Here is a 15,676-nt window from a genome sequence, read left to right as displayed (position 1 = left end):
ACTTTTGGGTATATATTTATTGTTTCAGATCTTTTAACAACTGTTAAAAAATTTTTATTCTCATCACTAATATTATAATGGATATAGTTTTCTTCTTTTAAATTAAGGGTTCTGTTGTTTAACTTTGATGTGGAGCAACCTGCCAACATCCTCAGAAGGTGCAATACATAACCTTATTTAAGCATGAAGCATAAATGCTACCATTTCCCCCAGCATCAATGGAAAAACTAAAATAGACACCTTCAGAATTTAGTAATGATTGTGAATTGAAACAATCTCTTTGGAAAATAATTTGATGCTACCATACAAGGCATATAAGTATAAAAATGAGGAGGGGGAGATACACGTATATAAATATATAAATGTACTTATTTTACGCATGTAAATATATCGGGGAGGAGAAACAAGAACCTAACCCATGGTTGCCTGTGTGAAGGTGAATTGTGTGGCTAGAAGAGAGGAATAAGAGGAAGAGTCTTATTAATATTCTTTGGTAACTTTAAAATTTATGAACGATGTGAATATATTTTCTACTTTAAAAATCATGTAAATGTTTTGGGGCTGGCCCTGTGGCCAAGTGGTTAAGTTTGCATGCTCTGCTTTGGTGGCCCAGGGTTTGGCCAGTTTGAATCCTGGGCGTGGACATGGCGCTGCTCATCAAGCCATGCTGAGGCAGCGTCCCACATGCCACAACTAGAAGGACCCACAACTAAAAATGCACAACTATGTACTGGTGGGCTTTGGGGAGAAAAATGAAACATAAAAAAAATCTTAAAAACCATGTAAATGTTTTAAATGAAGCATAAACTCTTAGTATCAGGATCTTGGATATCAGCTAATCTAACACATTTTGTATTTAATAGACATTAAAGTTTGTATATTGTTTCTTGAATTACAACCTAAAAGCAAAATGAAGAAGCATAAATTGTATGTATTTAATGAAATTTGGAAATATACATGTCCCCAAAAGATCCATTAAAATCAAAGAGCAGTATTTTCACCTTCTCAATGAGGGAAGACATTCTAATTATAATTCTAATTATAGATATGAAAGAGAATAATTCCATTTAATGAATCTGCTCTTTAGTATATTGTGGTAGTTTATCTAAAATGCTCCAAAAGAAAATTGAGAATGTGGGATCTTTAAGTTATCCATGGTATAAACAAGTGGTAATGTATGCCTACAGAAACACATTGCATTTGGGGTTCTTTGATGATGGGATAGTGGAAGGCAGTGTAGTGTGTCCAACTTTTGAGTGAGATGAACTCCAGTGGTGAGATGATGTCAGTTTACTTATGCAGTCGATAGGTGAGAATGAGTGGTTAAGACTTGAGTTTCGAAACCGGGTTACCTGAATTTGATTCCTGGCTCAGGAACATACTAGTTATGCGTCCTTGGGCAGTTCCTTGACCACTTAAATATTCTTGGCCTTGCCTTCTTCATCTGTAAGTAGACAAAGTAACAATGTCTATCTAATAAGATTTTGAAGATTAAATGAGATACTCTATACAAGAGATTTAACAGAGTGCTGGACACACAGTACATGCTCACTAAGTGTTAGATGCTATTATTATTATTTCATATCAACTTAAAGATCCCTTGGAATAATTCTTTGCCTTGCCTTGGGATCCAAAAGTCAAGTCTGGGAAAACCAGCCTAGGGGATATCGAGGAGCCATGATGTTGAACCTTAAAATTCATGGTTATGAATTCTTAGTCTGACACTGACTCTGTGACATCGGTCTCTTCACCTCAGGTTGGTCACCTGCAAAATAGGTTTAGTGAGGGCCAACATGCATTTAACTTTTACTATGTTCTAAATGCCTTACTTGTATTATTCCACTTGATCTTCATATCAATGTAACTCATGATGTAATTACTCTTAGTGTTAGTATTATGAGAAAATTGAGTTACAGAGAGGTTAAATAACTTGTTTGCATTAACATGACTAATAAGTCAGGATACAAACTCAGGAAGTCTGACACCATAGTTCTTAATCATCACATAATGATAGCAATACTCATCTACCTCGAGGGTTTTAGATGAAAAGTACAGATACAATGCAGCAAAAGTACTTTGAAAAATATGAAGAGACATAATAAAAGGTTTTATCAATTTAACAGCAAAGTGTTCTTAAAAGACTAACAGTTTGAATAATTTACCTCTGAATTATCTTTGGGTTGTGATTCGAGGAAGGAAGGACACTACGGCCAAATCTTTCAAGCTGCTTATCTACTCTTTGCAGAACCTGTTCTTGTCCATCTAGGCACGCTCATGGCCTATTCTTCAGGAGTAGACATTGCCTGTGGTTTACCACTAAAACTGTTCCTTAAAATGGTGTAATAATATTATCTACTTCACAATGTTTGGTGGAAAAATTAAAAGACACCATGGGTAGAACATAGGAAGCACTTGATACATTTTAGTTCTTATTGTTCATCTTACTATAATTACAGCTATTACCATTATTAAAACTATTACTGCTATTATTATTATTCAAATTATTATTAACTATTAAATTGCCATAGTTAAAACTGAACAAATTTTCTCTGACCAGAAGTCAGTAACTGTATGGTAAAGAAGGGCAAATATTATTATTATTATTAATTTATTTTTTGCTGAGCAAGATTTGCCCTCACCTTACATCTGTTGCCAATCTTCCTCTTTTTGCTGAGGAAGTTTCACCCTGAGCTAATCTTCCTCCACTTTGTATGTGAGCCATCGCCACAACATGGCCACCAATAGACTAGTGGTATAGGTCTTCACCTGGGAACCAAACCCAGGACACCAAAGCACAGCGTGCCAAATTTAACCACTAGGCCACCAGGGCTACCCAAAGTATTTTATTATTAACATTTTTACCTGTGAAGCAGCCTTTTCCTTGACTTCCTTTTAAAGTTGAAGATTTTTTAAATAGCAACCAGTTACAATTCTTATTTTTCCATCGTTATTTCAAATTTGTGTTTTCCTCATATTTTTTATTTCATGTAACTTTCTGTAAATCTTTGCCATTTATCACAGTTTTAATAAAACTGTCCTTTGCCCCACACAAGGAGTATAAAAACCTAACAGCTGGCCTCAGGGACTCCGTTCAATGAGAATTAGGGCTGACTGACTAGGAGTGATTATACTACAAGGACGCAATGTTCTCATCATTTTTCTTTGTAGTTATCATTAGAATCAGTCCATTGAAGCAATTAATGCCCTTTCTTTTATAAATCAATTCACAACATCAGCCTTTGGGCCTGTAACTCTTCACTGTTTATCTAGAAGACTGGTTGGGATTTTTCTGTCATATTGCTTTATTATGTAACTCCAATTCCATAGGGTTGCATGAATACCAGTTCTTCTATACTAAGCCAGCATACTGTTGACTACACTTACAGCTTAAAACACCTACACCCGAGCACACACAGACAGTAAAATTGACCTTAAATTATTTTTCATTTAGATTATAAAACAGTTCTTATGTAGCTAAAATTGTGATTCAGAAATACAGTCTAACTGGAATTTGATCCTGTCACCAGTATGTGGGAGATTTATTCCCTTTACCTTATATCCACTAAAATATTAGGTAAGTGTGGTGTTCTTGCTATTTATAAATAGAATTTAGAGCTTCACAAATGCACAGTGTTCCGTTTAGTGTGTGCAATGATAGCCCCTGTCCCTGTACATTTCTCTTCGGATAGGTCCATCAATATTTTGACCACCAACTCACATGCCTTTTTTTTAACTTGAGTTTTCATTCACAAGAAATTTGACTGAGCTGACCCTGACGGTCTAGTGGTTAAAGTTCCACGCTCCCACCACTTTGGTGGCCCAGGGTCGTTTCCCGGTCGTGGAATGATACCACCCGGCTGTCAGTTGCCATGACTGGCCAGAGCTCACATAGAAGAACTAGAAGGACTTATAACTAGGACATACAGCCATGTACTGGGGACTTTGGGGAGAAAAGGAAAGAGGAAGGTTGACAACAGATGTTAGCTCAGGGCAAATCCTTCCCAGCAAAAAAACAAAACCGAAATTTGACAGAAAAACAATCTCTTCATTCTTTCGTTCACTCGTTTCTCACTCATGTACACATACATGTATATTTTTTTTCTGCTAGCTCAGTGTAATTTTTTCTTTCTAAGATGCACTTGTGAATTTATGATTGATTTAATTTTCTCATATCAGGAGCTTAAAAATGTCTAAAATGATGAACCCTTAAAGAGAAGATAGCGAGGTCACAGATGAATAGCTATGTTTGACAAGTATATAAGATAATGGGAAATATTTGTTTGCGTATATTTTGATACTATGGGCATAGAGTACTGGAAAAAGTATTGGCTTTGAAGTCAGACAAACCCAAGCATCATTCCCATCTCTGCCGATTGGTTGTGGGGCTGTCAGGGAGTTATCTAAACTAACCACACCTTAATTCCCTCAGCTTAGTTCCCTGAGCAAAAAGGAGAATGAAAATCTATCAGGTGTTGTTTTGATACTTAAAGGAGTAAAGAAGATTGAGTTTATAGAATCTAGCATAATATCTGGTGTGTAAATAGTGAGTATTAGTAATAATAATTATATCCACTTATCTATACTATACACACACATACATACACAAACTACACACACAAATTTAAATTAATGTTCTGAGAATTAGGGCATTAAAAGCAAAGAAAATATAAACCTGAGAATATCTGCTTATTAGTAGCCAAATAATTTGAGTTGATTCCAAAAGAACATGCAATGGCTTTAAATTTAGGCCTCAGCAAAATTCAAAACTCTGATTTACAGTTTTTAGGTTAAATCATTAAAATGGGAGCACATCACTCCTTAATGGTAAACCGACATGTATCTGGTGAAGATGTGCACAAGAGATGGGCAGAAGTTGGACAAGTGGAGCCGAAGGTGGAGAGCTCCTTACTGAGGGGAAAGGACCCTGGAAAGTCCAGAAGTAGGGCGACCGGGGACTGTTTAAGTGATTAGATGAACTAATAACAGCAGCCCAAAGGGGCCCTAATAGGAGCTAAGTAAATGCCACAGAAGATAGAACCAGCTTGTCTAATGCTCTAATGGCAAGCAGAAATGTTTATCCGACACTTACTAAACGCCTGCTCCAGCAAAAACAGAGCGAAAGCCCTAACTTTGTGGAGCTTAGATTTTAATCGGTGTATTAATTTTCGATTGAGGTTAACAAATTACCACAAATTTACTGGCTTAAACCAACACACATTTATTATCTAACAGTTTCCAGGGGTCAGAGGTCAGGCACAGTTTTGCTCGACACTCTGCTCAGGGTCTCAAAAGGCTGCATTTAAGGTGTTGGCCAGATTGTGTTCTCATCTGGAGGCTCAACCACGGAAAAATCCACTTCCAAGCTCACTCAGGTTGTTGACAGAATTCATTTCCTTGCAGCTGTGAGAGTTGGGGCCCCAGCTTTGTGTTGGCTTTTGACTGGGGCCTGCCCTCAGGTCCCAGAGGCTGGCTGCAGGGCCTTTCCACGTGAGCTTCCTCAGCGTGGCTGCGGACTTCATCAAGCCACAAGGAGAAACTTTTGCTTCACGGAGGTTCCGGCCCTCTTTTAACAGCTTTCGCATGATTAAGTCAGGCTCATCCAAGACAATGTCGTTTTATCAAATGAAGATCAGCTGACCCTTGTTGATGCTCTGATCACATTTTCTGCTACTTTCCCTCTTGCTTACTCAGTTCCAGACATGTGCAGCATTCTGGGAACACGTTCAGTCCACCCTGCTTCAGTATGTTTGTGCTTGATTTTGCCCTTGCTGTCTCTTTCTCAGGAATCTGCATGGTTTTTGCTCTCACATTAGGTCTTAAGTGAAATGCCACTAGTGTTCCCTGGGTATCACTTTTATTGAAGTTCTAATTTTCCCTCTTCCACCCCTGATTTATTTTTCACCATAGTACTTATCATCATCTAATAAACCATATATGTGAATATAAATACATATGACTGTGTATACAAATATTTGTCTGAGTTATTGTCTGCACCCTCACCAACTGTGGCACACAGAAACTGCAGTGGCCCCAGGATCCTGCTCCTGCTCTCTGTGACCTGGCAGCCTGCATAATCCCCTTCCTGGAGCGTGGGTGACACCTGTGACTTGCTTCTGCCCAATAAAATATGGCAAAGACTCTTCAACATTCACTTATTTATTCAGTAAATATTAAACAAATATTGACAGCACCTGCTACATAGCTCATATTCACCAAAATGCAGGGAGCAAGTTGCTGGAATTTTAACCTTACATAGAATGTTGAATAGATGTTGACTGACTTCAGATAACAAGGCATGAATTTTCAGTCATTCTTTCTTAACTAAATAGTTGGTCAAAATACATGTATCAGAAAGGAAAGGAAGGTTTAGCAGTTCTTAGTGGCTTCATGTTTTCACGGATTCTTCCTTCTTTCTTTTTTTGGTTAAATTCAGCCTTCATTGGTGTTTATCTGTTTCTGCATAACAATCCAACTCAAAGATTAATGTCTTAAAATAATGAAGATTTGTTATTTCTCACAATCCTGTGGTGGTTCCATTGCTGCCTTCACTTGGGCTCACTCTTGAACTATATTCAGCCTAGGGGTCAGCTGGGCTGGACAGTCACATGGGTCATATGAGGGGACTCCATTTTGCTATCAGCAGAAATACCTTTATTTTCCCTCCATATGAACTCTCACTCTCCATTGGGCCAGACCAGGTATTTACTTGGCAATTTCAGGATCATGGCAGCTGACTCTACAAAGCTTCTTGAAGCTTAGGCTCTGAAATTTAAAAAATATGACTTCTGCCACATTCTATTGGTCAGAGAATATCACCAGGCTAGCCAATGTTCAAAGGGTAGAGAAAGAGACTCCATCTCTTGATTGGAAGAACAACCAACTCAACTGTAAAAGAGCACGCACGAATTTATGGCCTTTATCGACTCTGCCACACTTGAGTTTTATATTATTTAGGTTGATGTCACAATGATGATCAGTAAATAACAGAATATAGACATATTTGTCTGAAGCCATCCTAGACGATTCATTTCAACTGTACATCTGGCCATATAATGAATGTAAAGAAGAGACTGCACTCAACTTTTTTTCATAAAATATATGATAGTCTGCCATAAACATACTTATGTATGCAAGGGGAAAATAACACACACTGACTTACGAATATTCATAATATACAGCAGTTTTGACTAATCTATTTCAATATTATTCAAGCTTCAAATATTTTTGTCAGCTGCACAAATTTTGTGTTTACGAGTAGTAACTATATTAGTTTTAAATAATGCTTTTCTTCAATCAACTCATAATTGTTTTTTCTATTATGTAGTATTCATGTATTAAATTATATAAAATACTTTTAAAGATAATAAAATGAAAACCACTCACATTAAAACTATGATATTGCAATACCAGTGAGGTATTGTTAACACTGTGTGATCTGTTACCTGCGTAATCTTCCTCTATTTCACATTCCCACACATACAATCGTTATCTTGCAGTGTTATCGTTTCCATGCTTTTCTAAACAAATTCTAAACATCATTTCTAAACAAGTTCTAATTTTTTCACATTTTCTTAAATTTGCCACTAGGCAATATTTGATTTATTTTTTAAAAATATTTGAGTACAATAAAATGGTATCATATTATGTTTAGTTTCCTGAAATTTCCTTTAATTTACCGAATATTTTGTTTCTAAAATTATCCTTTCTGTTGCATGCAGCTGTAGTTCATTCATTTTTATTGCTATAAAATATTTCATTGAATGACTGTATCAAAATGTCCATTCTCTAGTGTTTGTTTCTAGCTTTTACTTTTACAATGCTGCAATGAAAATTCATGCACATATCTCCTAGTGCTCGTGGCGTATATATAGAGTTTCTCTAAGTTTTACAGCTACGTGTGGAATTGCTGGATTGTAGGAAATGTGCCCATTTATATTCTTAAGAGAACATCAAGTTGTTTTCCAAGGTGTTGTTAAATTTACTACTATCAGAGCACAAATTTACTCACCAAAGGCAGAGTTGTCAGATTTTTAACTTTTGCTCATCTGGGGATTAAACAATATCTCATTATATTTCTAATTACCATTTTCCTGTTTTCTACTGAAGTAGGTCATTATTTTATCTTTATTGGCTACTTTTGCTTCTTTTACTGTGATATGCGTTTTTCATGTCATTCACCTGTTTTTCTACTCATTTTCTTCTTCTGCATTTTAGAAATTCTATATATGATGATACCAATCCTTTGTCATTTGTATTGGTTAAAAGTATCTTCTTTCTTGTAGTTTGTCTCATTACCCCCGGATTGAACTCAAATGGATTTCATTCCATAGAGTCATGCTATATAATGGTATACTACCTCCACACATGAAGATGCTACTACTAAACCATCCGTTATTATTAATTCAGATAAACATAAACTTTTTTCTATATAGTCCTAGATGTAGTCAACTACAATTCCTTCTGTAATCACCTGTTTAAGCCTATATATCTCCTGGACTGGGTTATGAATCTAGGCTATAATTATGCAAACATATAAAGCTGACGTATAATTTGAAGATTAATTCCATAATCATAGCTTCTTTAGCAAGGTTTATTGACTATTTAAATTTTAAATGCATAGATAAAGATTTCCCCCATTCTTCTATAGGGGAGAGTAAAACTTAAAGTTAATCCACAATCTACTCGACATCATATCAAAACTGCTAAAATGTATTGAAATCCTCCTAGATGCATGATGCTAAATTACTGACTGCACAGGAGTCTTCTGTTGAACAACGCACATATTAGCCATTTTATCTGTTCTTAGCTATTTATCCAAGAGGTGAATTTAAGCTACTTCACCCACAAGATCATAGTCCCAGATTGTAATCCCTCTTGTGTTCTATAAATTAAGAAATCTGCAATAACCTACCTGTGACATATAACAGAATATGTTTTATAGGGCGTAAAATTTTTATTTTTAGCCAAAAATGCAAAATTCATGGAATAGGATAAATACAAAAACACTGAGATTATTAGCAAATTCCCTTCGAGATTTTTTTTGTGTTCATATGATAAAGCTTTGTCACTCTGTTTCCTTCACCTCTAACTCAATTTAAAAGTATCACTGCTAGTCTCTTTCAAAATATTTTTATTTTTTCATTCTCCCTTGCCATTCTTTTAAGTATTTTTAGAATATAAATATATAGTGGCCATCCTGGTGGCATAGTGGTTAAGTTCGCTGCCTCCGCTTCAGTGGCCTGGATTTCACAAATTCAGATCCTGAGCATGGACCTATGTACCGCTTATGGAGCTGTGCTGTGGCAGCATCCCACAAGAAGAACTAGAAGGACTTACAACTAGGATATACAACTACGTACTGAGGCTTTGGGGAGAAAAAAGTAGAGGAAGATCTGCAACAGATGTTAGCTCAGGGCCAATCTTCCTCACCAAAAAAGCCAGCAAAAAGAAAAAAGATTAAGAAAAAGAATATAAAGATATAACTTTTTCAAGGCTTATTATCACATACAATTAACAAATGTTTACTCTCTTCCAGATCTTGCGCAGAGAGCTTTAGATGTGTACTTCATTCACATGCACATCTCTCTCTCTCTCATTTCCATATTGCATACTATTCTGTATGAGTGGATAAAAATAACATGTATTAAGCGTGGAGCAGGCTAAATAGCAGGTGAAAATAAGCTGTTTGGAGGGATTTATATAAGGCCCCTTTTTAAAAAAGTACTGTTCTCTTCCTGTGTTTCTTCTAAAAATAATTACTTTTTCTCTCTGTGAGCAAGAAAATACTTCATAAACAAAATAAGGCAACATTGAAATATGGTGCTGCTTTTTTGTTTTATGAGAGAATAGTTTGACATAGTAGGTTGTAAATTATCACATCAAATTTTCTGAAATTTGTTAGTCCTTGTGTGGAATTTTAAATTATTGAATCTATATGAGAATATGTTAATCTATGACAGTTTTCTATGTATATTTTCCTATTAAGATGGGGAAAAATAAAGAGACATAAATATATCTTATCTTCTTATGCACCATCCCTTCTCCCTTAGGCCTTTATTTGAAAAATGTTAGCAAGGCATCACCAAGGGCAGTAGCTTTTGCAAATACTTTAGATTCAAGGAGATTTTCACCATCAAGCATTTTTTCTCACATTTAATATTCTGTGTGTTATGAAGAACACTAATTTTATATAATTTTGATTAACGTATACTAAACTCATCAAAACCTAGGTGTTTTAAGGAGAATTTTACATCAAAAATTACATGAGTTTTTTTAAAAAAGTATTTTAATACATTTATTTTGTTTAGTTTCTGTTGGTGTAATTTACTTTGTCTTGCTTTTTTGCTTGTTTTACTTTTCTTGTTTGAAAATAGGAAGGGATTCCTTGCCAAGAGTAGATTAACTAGAAGAGGAAACGCTGAATTTAGTTCAACATTGCAAACTTTGGAAGTTTCAGTGAGTTCTAAAGTGGATACAATCTCTATTAATGATATTGTTTGGATAAAAATAGAGATTTAGGAATGTCAGAAGTCTAGCATTTGACACAGCCCATTCCTGACCACTGAACCACTTTCTATCCTGTTGACTCATGTAGCTCTACATTTTTCATGACTGTCCTTTTACCTGACTCACTTGTGGGTCTAATCTACCAGGGTCAACAGGGTGACTTATGAGCAGCAGCTTAAGGTAAACATCATTTGCTCGCAAGAAATTATTTCCACATCACCTTGGTTTTCTGCTTGGCATTTAAAAAAAGAAACCCTGCCTCTTTTTATAATCACCAGTCCTACATTTGAAATAACAAAGAGCCTCGCATTTTGCCTCCTCTAGTCTGGGTGTGCCACGCGCTGTGCTATGATTTATGACCTCAGCATACAACACCCTCCATGCACTAACAAGATGGCCCGCTGCGTTTGAAATAGATCCCCCAAATGAAAGCAAGCACAGCCTTGTGATATAAGGCCTTGTCAGCATGCAAGGAATTAAACACATACAAGATCTCATTTTCAGTCTTTCTTTTTGCATTGCCTTTAAGAAGGGCTAAAATAAGTTAAGATCCATGGGCGGACAGGATTTCATATACTACACAAGAGCTCTAAGGGGAATCCTGACCCTCCGACAAAGGCACAGGGATATTTGGCAGAACATCAACGTGGTTTCCACTAGTACATGACAGGGACTCATTATAGGCTTGCTGTTGCCTGTAAGCTGGTTTCACTACCATCAACTATGAGGCCAGAATGCCTGGTTCCAGATGCTCTTGCCAATTGACCGTAAAATTGCCATGCATTTCTGGCCAAGCCCAAGATTTTAAAAGCTCCCCTCCTCCTCCCCTCAACACCCTAACCCCCAATTCTCTCTAAAAAGCTGCTCATTATTCTTCCTTTGCCCCCTGATCTCAGCAAAAGAAATACTTCTGGAATCAATTAGAAATGTCTGCCCTTGATGAGGTTTGCACGTGAGTTTGGAGTTGTGCAGCTTTGATAGTGGCAGCCAACAGCTGCAGTTTCAGGTGGTAAAATCTGAGAAGAAATTTTCCAGGGTTTATTTACCATCATAAAAATTTTAAAAATAGGCAAGACATGTCGGGAGACCGTCCTTAATGCCTTTGAAAGTGAGGTTAGATTTGAATTACATATTTACTTATCCATAATGAGCAAGCTGGAGATCTCTGATTGGGGGATCTTTCTGTTGCTGTAATAGATTGTGTCAAATGGTTATAAATACTGGAAATGGGGGTTTGCTTTCCAAAGGTAAATGGTAAAAGAGCATCTGTTATTTCTTCTGTCATATTAATTGTTTGACAAGTAAAGATGGTCAAGGTTAATGGAAATCAGAACTCTTTTTCTGAAAATAATGTGAATTAATACTGTGTAATATATTTACCTACACTTCCTCTCTAGCTGCACGTATATATAATATTTAATCAAAACTTACAACCAGAAGTTTTTTCTTTTTAAGTGTAGCTATTTGGTAAGCTTTTATTAATGCTCATTTGATAAGATGCTATAAACTTCTTTTCATGTTTATGTATTCACTTGAAAGTAACTATTGTAGCATGAAAATGACATGATTTTCCTAAAGCCAAATAGAAAAGCGTAGTAGCAACTCAGGTATCTGAATTATCAGCTGGCACTTCCAAGTACATGGCCTTTCTTTCCTGAGTGCATGATATGCTTTCTGGAAGTCTGCTTTTTTTTCTCCTGCTGCGTAAAAAGCAGAGACAATTTCAAGTGTACATTTTTATTACTAAAATTTTCACTCATGCCTTCAAGAAATGCTATCAAACATTTTATCTCCCAGGGAATGACAATTAACTAAGGAATTTTAGTTCTCAGAACTCTCTCTTATTTCTGTGATCAAATGGAATTTTAAGCACCTGCTGTTTCCCCTTAAAGCATTATAGTTTCTACTTATATAGTGGTGGAGATGTATGTAGAAGGAATTTTGTGTCTGTCTTTCTGGGCGAATCTTCATATTTAAAGGCAACAGAGATAAGTTTCAATTTGTATTTTTAATGAGAGCTATTTCTACATGGGCAGACATTTGCCCGTAATCACTCTGGTTTCTAGATTGAAGTTTATTAGTCAGTAAAACTAACTGAATAAATAACTGTATTATCAAGTGTATCTAAAATATAGTACAATTTTATTATATTCATGGAATACCTTTAAGTAGGCTTAAAAAATCAGTTGCGTAAAATACCTAATGTTTCATGCATGCTATAATGTGATAAAGGTTAAAAAGACATATTTTGCCTACTGGTTTCCTGGATAAAGTAGCATACCACCACCACCAAGAACAAAAAGAAACAAGGCTGAACAACTTTTCATTACCATCTTTCAAAAATAATGCCTCATTTATTCCTCACAATGTCCTCCATATGCTCTGCATGTCATTGGTGAGCCAAACTTTCTTTTATTGGGTAAAACAAAAAAAAAGCTGAATGTGGCCTTTAGCATTCTGGAAATTACTTCCCTGTGATCAAATTGTTTCAGAAAGGAAAAGCTGACTAATTTGTTCATTCTTTTTCTCTGAGATGAAACATCCCGTGTGCCAGCTTTTCCTAAATATGTTCAGATCTAAGAGCAAAATCCGACTGTTTGGTATTAAATGCATTGACAGTTGAAACGTTCCTTCCAGGGAGGAAGCAGAAATCTGCTCTGGCTCTCAAACGTGAGCTTCCTCATAGGTATCAGGTGAGACTGCATGCTCCCTAATACCTATTTGGATGTGCAATTTCAGAGAAAAGCATCTAGCTGGTGGAAAATTACTGCCTGACCCCCTCATTTGCCACTCCTAATTTTGCTCTTTAAGTGGTATCGTCTTCTCTCCATGCTTACTAAATGGACCCAGGGGAATTGGCTGATTCAGATTAGAAGCTAATATGTATTTTTCCACACAGTTTATACTGTCTTTTATATTATTTTTACCATAATTCAATACTTATAAGCATTTTGATGTAGTGTAAAGCAAAAGAAGGTAATATCTGTCTTAAATTGCGTTTGTTTATGGCAGTGTCTAACACTGGCTTGGCCCAGCTTTGTACAGTTATTTAAATTGTTGTGATGAGATGGAAAAAAAATTGGACTCAGATTCCAGACATGTGGCTGTTATGAATTAACAACGTGAGTAAAATCACTTAGTTCTCAGTTTCACCATCTGTAAAGTCAAGGGAATAAAGTAGATTTCTAAAGTTGCTTCAATGTTTAAGATTTCATGCTGGCTGTGTGATTTAAAAAAATAAAACAGATTAAATAGTTGCTATTGGTTTACATTCATATAATTGATTCACTAAGAAGAAGGAGATTCTGAGGAATCTTTGAGAAATGATGAGTTGAGTCTATGAGATTTTTCAGTACTTGGTATATGAGAACCTAAAAGACAGGACTGGGACAATAATGATTCTAATTGTGTTTTATGAGAATTTAACTACGGCTTCATATAATCACTAACATGGCCTTTTCAACCTACAAAGTCACTCCAAACAAATGAATAATCGAAATAGATAAAAAACAATTTGCTTGCTACAAATCCATTTTCCAGACAAGCTTCCTTACTGGTAAGGATGGAGCTTAGAGGGGTTCCAGGACAATGGAAATGGAGTTAGGTCATTGGAGTGGAGCCTGGAACAAATTTGTGATTGGAGGAACATTGGATATTGAAATACTAAAGCCGGTTTCTTTTATGTAAATGACATCAAGTCTTTAAAAAGGCTTTCTGAGAATCCTTGTGCCAAATATCAATAATAGGTCCGCATAGAGAGTGTTATCAACATTCAGTAAGATTGTTATTGTCAATGTACCTAAAGGCACCAGGGGCATGTGTTCCTTCCACTTTGTTCTCATAAAGTGTTAAATATAAATCACTGAGATGTCACTCACAGAAAGAAGACTCAATGTGAAACACATTAGTGGTTTACAATAAGCATGTGGACATGTTTAATCAAAATGTATTAGGCAGATAATTTAGGGAATCTTTAAGGGTTGCTCTCCCATTTTTTCTTGGTGATACTACGTGGAAATCACAGTGCAAAAATTATTTTTCCCAGTTTGTTAAATATTCTTCAGATGATTGCTGAAGACCATGCATAATTTTGCCTGAGATTTCCATTTACTTTAAATCTAACCCTACCACAACTAAAATGGTGGACTTATATCAACCTGCAGTTGTCCTTTTAGCTCAGGCTTACTCCATTATTCCAGAGTAAAATCTTCAAGTGAAAGCAGCGAAATACTTTACTCATATTTAACTCCAGTAATAATGGCCCTAAAAAAGTAGATTCTCTGACTGTACAAATTCATGAAATTTCAAAAACAATAAATGGAAGGGAATCTAACCAAAGCTACAGCAGGGTAACCCATATTTAAGAATACCTATTTTCAAATAACCATAGAGTATATTCCAGGGCATTTAGTTTTACTTAAAAGTTTGAAAATCTTGTTACCCTCTCCATACAGCCTTCTGTCATCTGATCCTCAATTCTTTCCTTCTGACAATGGCAGTTTCATCTATCATTCAGTGTAATTTCACCTGCTTATTTCTAGCCAGCATCATTCTAAGTAGCATGTATTTGACCTTAGAATATACAAATGTGTGATAATGGGAGATTCTCTCAAGAGAGAGTGTAGACATGAATGAGTTCAGGTATCCTTTGGGAATGGAGTTGGATCACTGGGATGCGGGCCTTTGGAGGAGAATTAGACCTTGAAATGCTAAACTATTCTCTTTGTTTTACAGCAAGTGTTCTTCTATTTACTCCCACTTCGATAAAATGTTGTGTTATTATATATTATTATATAATAGAACATATATATATATATAATGTGGTTATATTACATAGCATCTATTTTATAATAATAATTATATTATTATAAAATGTTATTATAAAAACATCATGATGAACATCAAAGGTATCCTGGAATAACAAAAGTCACAAAGAACAACAGTTAACCACAGGAAAATGTCTCTGAGAGCAAGAACTATGAGTGAACTTTATTTTGTAAGAGTAAAGTCAAGAGAGGTTGTAAGGGGTTACTTTTGACATGCAGATAGGCCTCATATCCCCTCGATATTCTCCCTCTAGTATCAAGGCAATGACAATAACAGACTTTGTTTAATTTAGGTGCTTACCCATCAGCAGCTTCTAGACTGAAACAAACTTAAGGTTCGTAAA

General features: G+C 35.8%; 1 protein-coding gene across 6 annotated transcripts in view; it reads left to right on the top strand.

The window, feature by feature from the left end:
• AGMO (alkylglycerol monooxygenase) overlaps positions 1-15,676 on the top strand; it is a 339,413-nt gene that overhangs the window by 186,436 nt on the left and 137,301 nt on the right. The window lies entirely within an intron of this gene.

Source organism: Equus caballus, chromosome 4 (assembly GCF_041296265.1).
Source record: "Equus caballus isolate H_3958 breed thoroughbred chromosome 4, TB-T2T, whole genome shotgun sequence".
NCBI classification, from domain to species: domain Eukaryota; kingdom Metazoa; phylum Chordata; class Mammalia; order Perissodactyla; family Equidae; genus Equus; species Equus caballus.
Note: the sequence above shows the minus strand (reverse complement) of the source record. Positions and strands in the feature narration are given on the sequence as shown.